The sequence below is a fragment of the Vidua chalybeata genome, chromosome 6, assembly GCF_026979565.1.
Source record: "Vidua chalybeata isolate OUT-0048 chromosome 6, bVidCha1 merged haplotype, whole genome shotgun sequence".
Lineage (NCBI taxonomy): Eukaryota > Metazoa > Chordata > Aves > Passeriformes > Viduidae > Vidua > Vidua chalybeata.
This window is the reverse complement of record NC_071535.1, coordinates 61,108,552-61,116,829: the sequence shown is the minus strand read 5'-3', so window position 1 is coordinate 61,116,829 and position 8,278 is coordinate 61,108,552.

The following is an 8,278-nucleotide window of genomic DNA, read 5'->3' as shown; positions in this document are numbered from 1 at the left end:
AGGCGACACGAGCGCGGACGGAGCGAGCCCGGACACCGCCCGCCCCGTCCGTGGGCACGGCACGGCTCGGCCCGGCCCCGCCCCACCCGGGGCTCGGCCGTGGGACGGGACCCCCTTGGTCCGGGGCGCCCTCGGGCAGCGGCAGGGTCGCTGCCTCCTCCCCGCTGCCTCCCGGCAAACGGGGGGCTGCGGCCCGACGGCTCGCCCCAGCCCAGCCGGCAGCCGGGCCTATCCCCGGCCTCTCTAAAACCTCAGTTTTAGGCTGAGGTTTGGCTTCTTCCCTCCTTAAACGCCCTCCGCGTAAGGGACGCTCTTGCACGGGGAAAAGGAGCCCCCCCCCCAAAACCTGCCGCAGCCCCGTGGCTCCTGCGGGAACGCCGTGGCCCCCAAGCCCTCGGCTCTCCCAGACGGGAGGGCGGCCGCGCAGCGCAGCCCGCCCGCAGTGTGGCACCTCCGCGGGCGGTGCGGGCCCGGCCGGGCTCCCCGTGCGCTCCCTCTCCCATTAGAGCGGGAGGGAGAGGCCGTTATTTGCACACACTTGTCAGGGTAAATAATTCATCGGCCAAGAGAGCCCCCCCGCCGCCCCGCCGCCGATAGTTTTATTGAACTGCACTTAAATGTTTCATGAACCTGCCGCCCGACCCGGCTGGGGCGGGGGCCGCGGGCTCCATTAGGAGGAGGCTGGGTGGGCCGGGGGGTGCGGGGAGAGCGCTGTGCGGGGCGCTGCCCCGGCCCCTGCTCCGCTCCCGAGGCTCGGGGACCCACCCGGGGCAGGGATCCCGCTCGGATGCGGGGTGACCCCGTCCCTTTAGGCGGCCGGGCCGCGCAAGTCCCGCGCGTTTGGCAGGTAGCGACGGCCCCGAGGGCGCTGCCAGGAAGGGGTTTCGCGGCGCGTTTGGAGCCGCTGCCATTAAGGGGCTTGCGGCTCCCTGCAACCCGGCAGGGTCCTCCAGGGAAGCGTTGGAAACACCACGGCTCCCGCCTGCTTATCTGGCTGTCAATAAAAGGAGATGGCTCCTAAAGCAGGGCCAGGTGCTGCCTCCCCTGCTCTCCAGCGCGCCGCTCTCCAGAAACTGCTCAGGCGTGAAGCCAAGTCTGCTTGGCCAGGCCTCGGCGGAGGCAGGCAAACAGCCCCTCGCCAGCGCCAGAGCGCTCTGTTTGCCTTTTTATCTCCCAACAAAAAATAAAAAATAGGGACAGAAAGAGGGAAGCGAGGCAGGAAGGTGGGGGAGCGTGGGGAGCAGAGTCCGTGTCTGGCCGAGAGGTCGCCTACAAAAGAAAAAGGAATTAAAATGATAATAATAAAGGACAGGGGGGAAAAACCCCTGCAAAGGCTGCGCTGGGAGGCAGGCGGGACCCCGGGGGCGGCCTCGGGATGCTCCGCGGCGGGGGAGGATGTGGACAGGCCCGGGGTCACCCCGGAGCGGGCGGGGTGTCCGGGGCAGCGGCCGCCCCCCGCCCCGCCGCGCAGCCGTGCGGAGCCTCCGCGCCCCGCCGCGCCGGGCAGCGGTGCCGGCGAAACGGGGCGGCAAAGCGTCTCCCCCCACGCCTGTGTGTGTCCCCGCTGATTTTTTGCTCCTGTCGCGCTCGGGTGCGCGACCTTTGCCGAGCCGCGGAGGAGGGACGCGGCTCCGCGCTGCAGCGCGGAACGGAGCCCCGCGGGCGCGGAGGGAAGCGGGGTCGGTGCGGGCGTCGCCGCGCCGGGCAGGGGATAGGAGCAGGGGCACGGCAACGTGTTACAAATTTATAAGCATTATACATATTTGATTTACACTACGTTCCGAAGTTGTGGGCTTTTTCTTTTTTTCTTTTCTTCTTTTTTTTTTTTTTTTTTTCCCGAGGATGCCCCAAACCCCCGTGTTCACATAGATTGAGCAATTCTCAACACACACTGTAATAATGAGCTTTAATTCTCTATCCAAGCAGAACTTGAGCAATAATAATAAGCACATCAGAACAATTTGTTTACTGTGGCATTGCACAGGCTGCAGGGTCCAAGACTAGCTACAATAAACGGTAAAAACCAAAGGAAAAGCCCTAGAACAGGAAAAATATTGCGATAGAAACGCGGTTTTGGCTTTCAAGGAAAGAGGTACTTGACTAGCATTGTAGCTCGGATATTTTGCCCTTGTCCAAGGTATGTGTTTTTTAAATACTTTCTTTTTATTCCCCCCACACGTTTCTTTGCTTGTCTAACATTTCTCTTTTGCCCCCAGGATTGCGTTTAAACCTTGGTGCAGAAATGTAATTTTGCTCTTGTTTTGTATTGTTGGTTGGTTGGTTTTTTTTTTTTTTATTTTTTTTTATTATTCTCTCGTCCTGTCGGCTCAGCCCTCTCGCAGTTTAATAGAAACTGAATAGCTCCATCTCTTCGAATAAAAAATACCTGAGTTATTATTGAAATGGCTTTTTGTGTGCTGCCTCGTGAAGTTGGGAGAGCTTTCCGGCTGTTGTGCGGCTGGCAGCCTGCGAGGCTCTCCTGCGACCTGGTAAACGATTGCACCTACCCTTCTTGGGAGCACTCGCCCAGAGCGGGCTGAGCCGGCTGACACGGGCACCCCGGTCTGTGAACCCTGGCGAGCTGGAAACTTGTTGGAACAAGCGGGATTAGTGTGCGGGAGTGTGTGTTTGGGGGGGCTCTCATTTAAGGCGCTGCAAGAAACTTCTGTCAACTGAAGCGTCCTAAAGACAGAAATTTAGCAGAAAGATAACATTTCCCCTCGCGAAGAATCCCACTGTAGCCGACTGTATAATAAGAGTATTATTTTCAATGCCGTAACCTTGTTTCTCATCCGAAAAAAAACAACAACAACAAAAAAAATCAAGGTTAAAAAAATGCTTCTTGCCTTAAAAAAGAGAAACGTATAGCTAGAAATCATTTCTTTATACCTTAACTTTGTAGCTGGGTTTTCTCCCCTCTCGCTCTCTCTTTTTTTTTTCTTTTTCCCCGAAGACTCCTAATGCTATTAATTTGTCGAAAACTTTATTCTGGGCTGTCTCGAATTATTTCCCTTCTCTATCCTTTAAAACATTTTCATAATAAGCGTGACTCCGGACAATGTTTGATTTGTTTTTCTCCCCTCATCCCGGTTTAGACTGAGACATTAGCTGAATTCCCTGGGGGTGATTGGATGCAATTCGCTGAAAGTCGACAGGCACGTCCTGGATGTTAGAAATTCACTTTTCCTCAACGTGACAAGGCTGAGTTCGATCTACAATTGTATTTGAAAGGGCAATGAGCGGAAAGATCTCCCATCATTAAAACCTCCCTCTTCTTTAGCAAAATAACAAGATACTTCATTTGCACACAAACACTCAGGGAAAAAAAAGAATCCCCAAACCCCAACCGACCCGCGATAACTCTTTGATAAAACGCTATCTCTGCATAATTTGGGAGGGGGACACCATATATCAAAAGGTATCGGAGGACCCCCAAAGCGCCCATGTGATCAAGTTGACTTTTTACTTTAAATCTTGAATAAGATGTGAGTTGTAACAAGGGGATTTGCACTTACTCCATGACCCTTGTAATTGGATTAAATATGGACTGAGACGTACAAAAACATACCAAGATTGACACCTGCCAACTGGACTTCCTTATGATTGATTGTGATGCTTCGTGCTGGCAACAATAATGAAATAAATTGTATGGATAAAACAGCACATTTGTCATTTCCGTGCCATAAGAGAGGAAGGCAGCGTGTTAGGCAAGCTGTTATCTGACAGGCAAGAACAGCAGACACAACTAAAGAGCTAAACAAGGATTCCAGACATTGACAAGACAAATTATAACTTGTCACAACCTTTTTAAATTCAGAAGTTTTCAATTAACATATATATTGCTGTTACATATAAGATCGGGTGGACTTAAAACATAAACAGGCAGGGACGGAGGGCGGCGGAGGCTGCGGAGCCGGCGCTGCCCCGGCTGCCGGCGCTGAGCGGAGCCGCGGCCCCGGGAGCCGCCCCGCCGCCCCTGCCCGCGGGCACGGCTCTGCCGGGGCGGCGGGGCCGAGCCCGCGGGGGTTCCCAGCGCGGAGAGGGCCGCGGAGGGTCCCAGCGCAGGCAGCGCATCCCCCGCCCCCGAGGCGCTCCGGGCTTCGCCGGGGATGGAGCGCCGTCCATCGGGCCGGGATGCGGCGCGGCGGCGGCGTGTCCTCTAGGGAAGCGGGCGGGATTTACGGCTCCCGGCGGCGATCCGCGGCGCGGGATGGATGCGGAGCAGGCGGCTGCCGCGCCCCTCCGCGCCCCTCCGCACCCGCGCGGCGCCGCGCTCCCTGCCGGCTGCGGGCCGGGCCGGGCGGCGCTCCCGCCCCCGCCGGCCGTCGGGTCTGCAGGGATCCCCCGCGAACGGGGAGGAGGCGGCCCCCGCGGCACCCCCCGAGCGACAGGGGCCGGGACCCACAGCCGGCACCAGCCCCGCTGCCCCGGGGGCCACCCCGTCCCTCGGCTCCCGGTGGCCACTGGCGACCGCAGCGGGGCCGTGCGCCCCGGCGGGAACAAAGCCGAGGTGCTGCCCAGGTGGGAAAGGTCCCCTGCGGGGTGATGGTGGGTGAAGAGGCACGACACACGGGGCACATGGTGGCACAAGGACTTGAGTCTGGGCTGGCTTTTCCAGGGTGCCCAAAGAGGCAGCGAGACCCGCTGGGGCGGTGCTCGGCTTTGGGCCGTCTGGTCCCGCCAGGTCATTGCTGGGTAAAGAAACAGCGAGGCGGGAGCGGGCTCACCTGAGCAGGGGCCCCGCTCCTGTCGTCACCCTCCAGAATGCAAACGAAACTGCGGAGCGTTTTCCCCCGTGTCGTGGTGCGCTTTGTCCGAGGAGATGCTGACCTGGCCCGGCCCAGCGAGCACCCCCCGGGAGCAGAAAGAAATGCGGCTCTCGCTGGAAACCGTCGGGTCCCGCTCGAGGGGCGACTCCAACTCTTAGACTAATATTTTCCACCCCCGTTTCTTTAGTCTGAGCGGGATTATGCTGGGTTTGAGGTGACCGACAGTAGAAGTGCAGGGGGTGCAGCACCGCGGCTTTCCCGGCCATCCCCGGGGACGGAGAGAAAGGACTTTCCCCCCAAAACCCCGAGTCGCAACTTGGGAAAAAATAACTAATGTTCCAAGGCGACCTTTCCATTTGCTGTAATTACTGCCAAACTCATTCCTCTAAATTAAATGCTGCCAGTGATTTGAATCCTTGTAACGCAAAACCCAAGTTCCATCGAATTAGTTGTAGCCTGCCTGCTTTCCCCAGTGACTGCATCTATTAACATTATAATCTCAAACACCATTTTTTATGTAACACTATTGTTAGTAAATCAACTCCTCAGGTCCACAGAGACGCTGACCTCTGTCAATTCAGTGAAAGTGTAATTATCTCCCCGAATCTTGGACAGATTTAAGAGATTACATTTCAACTAAATCTATATCAATGCTAATTTTTTTTCCAGACTCCAGGTGCTAGGCACTCCGAAATGGTGTTTCTGCCCAGCAGAATGGGTTACAAAGAGGAGAGGGCTTGCTGTGTAGAGGGCCAAAAGAAATGAAGCCCCACATAAAATTACACCTTTTTTTTTTTTTTTTTTTTTTTTTTTTTTTTTTTGCTACAAAACCTGGTTCTTGTATGGCAAAGTCAAACAAAGCAGCTATGCTAAATTAGCGTTAAATAAAGGCTAGTTTAATGCTCGGTTACAGTCAACTGGTGTATATTTGATGGCTAATTGTCTATCAAAATTAAAGAGAAAAGAACAAATGATTCCTTATAAGAAGGTGTTAAAAGCTTCGACAAAAGGACACTTCACAAATATAATATCTGTGGATGGCGAATTGTCCTTTTGAAGCTTTTTTAATGTACTGAAGGCCTGGGACTCCCTAGATATGAATAATGGGGAGAAACGCGCCCTTTTATTCCGAAAGAGCCTCTTTTAAACCAGTCGCTCTAATAAATCGGCGAGGACAATATTCCGGGAGGAACGGGAACCGCGTTGCTGTGATTTCCGACGGCCACTTAAATAAATAATGCCCCGGCAGTAAAAAGGCATTTAAATGTTATTTGGTTTGCGCTTAAAGAGACCTGAGCGCCTTCCCGGCGGAGAGCAGCTCTCCCTTGCAGATCAAGCCCCATCAGCAGGCAGAAAATAGGATTTGTAGGGCTGTGGGGATGGGGATGGGGACGGATCCAGCCTCGGCTGCCCCGCGGCCAGGCGAGGTGCGGGGTCGCCCGCCCCGCATTTATTGCTTTATTCGGACTAATGGCTCAGGAAATATTCCACGGGGCGGAGAGCGAGACGGGGAAGAGAGCCGCGAAAATGAGAGGGGAGAAGTGGCGAGGCCAACCAACCAAAACCTCCCGTGTGAAGTTAATCCAAGAGGATGGCGGCGAAGCGGGCGCCGGGGCCGGGCGAGCCCCGGCGGCTCCGCGGGCGCGCAGCCCCGCGCAGCCGCTCCGCGCGGGGAGGGAGCGGCCCCGGCGCCCCCGCGGAGGGCGTGCGGGAGAGCCGCAGTATGCAAAAGAGCCCCGGCTAAATCATGCAGCAAGAACGACAAACCGTCTGGAAAATGGACCCACGGAGCAGCAAGAATGTACTTTTTTATCTTTGACAACTTGTGTCCTAAAGAAAGTATCTTGAAGATAATTGAAATGATTACAATTCATTGCTGCCTCACTTTGAGTGGGAGCAGTCAAATAATGAAATCTTAGTAATACAGCAAAAATTTAATTTCCATTGCACCGCTGCTCGAGGTTTCCCTTTTTCTTTCTCCCTCCTTTTTTTTTATGCCCAGCTTCCCCTAGAAATTTTGTGCTCGCACATAATTCTTCACTTTGTTGCATTATTTCATCTTTTTGGGGTTAATTCCCATCTCCTCGTGCCCTTTCTCCTTTAGTCTCTGGAACTTCCAGGTGATGGGTGCGGGGAATCTTCTGGAAGGAAATATCCCAAGAGGCTGGGGAGGAATCCTCAAACTAAGTCCAGGCAGGCCGGGATGGGTGCTGCAGCCTGAGAGCAGATTTTGGCTAGCTACCCCCTCCCACAACCACCTCTGGTGATGATGAGCAGGGGCTGGTCTGTCTCACCCGGGGCAGCAGTGAAAATTCATTTTTAGAAACTGATCTGGGACTCAGTCCCTGTAGGTTTATACTATTATTATTAATTATTATTATTATTGTTGTTGTTGTTGTGTTGCTAGCATTTTCATATCACAATTATTATTGTTATTGCGTTTTCTTGCTATTTTCACCAGAAAAAAGTATTTCCCAGAAGCTGCAGGGTGCCCCTGGTGATGCCGGGGGTTTGACTGAGGTGCTTTTTTGCCTGAGCTTTGGGCTGCAGGAGGCCACCAGGGCTCACCCACGCATGGAAATGTGATGGGGCCAGGGCCACCCTCTGCCCCACGGTCCCCCAGTGTCCCCCCCGGCTGTCCCCAGCCTCTGTGGCAGTTGCTGGCTGTGCTGCTGCCCGGGATGCCTGAGCCCCTCTGCAGCCTCTCACCTCGCAGATTGTGCAGGAGGCAGCCTGCCTTTTAATCCAAGTCAGGGATGGACCAGGGTACATCCTCAATGCAACTAACTGTTTCTAAAAAAAAGACCATCTGGTAATTGTCTTCCTTTAGATCTTCCCTTAATTATGCTTTTAATTAAAGATGGTTCAAGGCATTGGACCACATGAAGGGCAGTAATTACAAATTACATTACAAACCCAACAGATGTAGCTCTATCTGCTGGGAAAAAGGTACCGGAATAAAATTTGACTAAACTTTAGGATAAATTAATCCGCTGCCTTGAGAACAGAAGCACATTTTTTATTATGCAGACTCTAGCCAGGATTTAAGTTCTCTGTCATGATTGTTTTCATATTTCTTTGACATCTATTGATTTGGAGGCAGCTGCAAGGCTTTGTCACAAGAGAGAAGAGCAGTCACAATATATTAGCTTGATGGCATAACTCGAATATGAGTAGGAAGGATAGAAACATGACAGGGAGCCACGTGACTGAGTGATGGGTCTCCAACAAAATAAAGAAATTAATTTTTAATAAAAAGCTTTAAAAATACCACAGCTAGTGCAACAGCAAGGGGAGCGACAGAAGTTGTTAATTATCGAGTGTTAGAGCCTCTGAAATTTAGCCCCCAAGACTAAGAGGGGACGGGCTTTTAATTCCCAGTCAGGACTGGTGAAGTCACAAGGAGCACAGCCCCCACGCTCCTGGGCTGGAGCCCACCCTGCCCTGGCAGCCAGGCCTGGCTGGGGAGCTCGGGGCACGGCAGCAGGGCTGCCCTTCCCCGCCGGGCG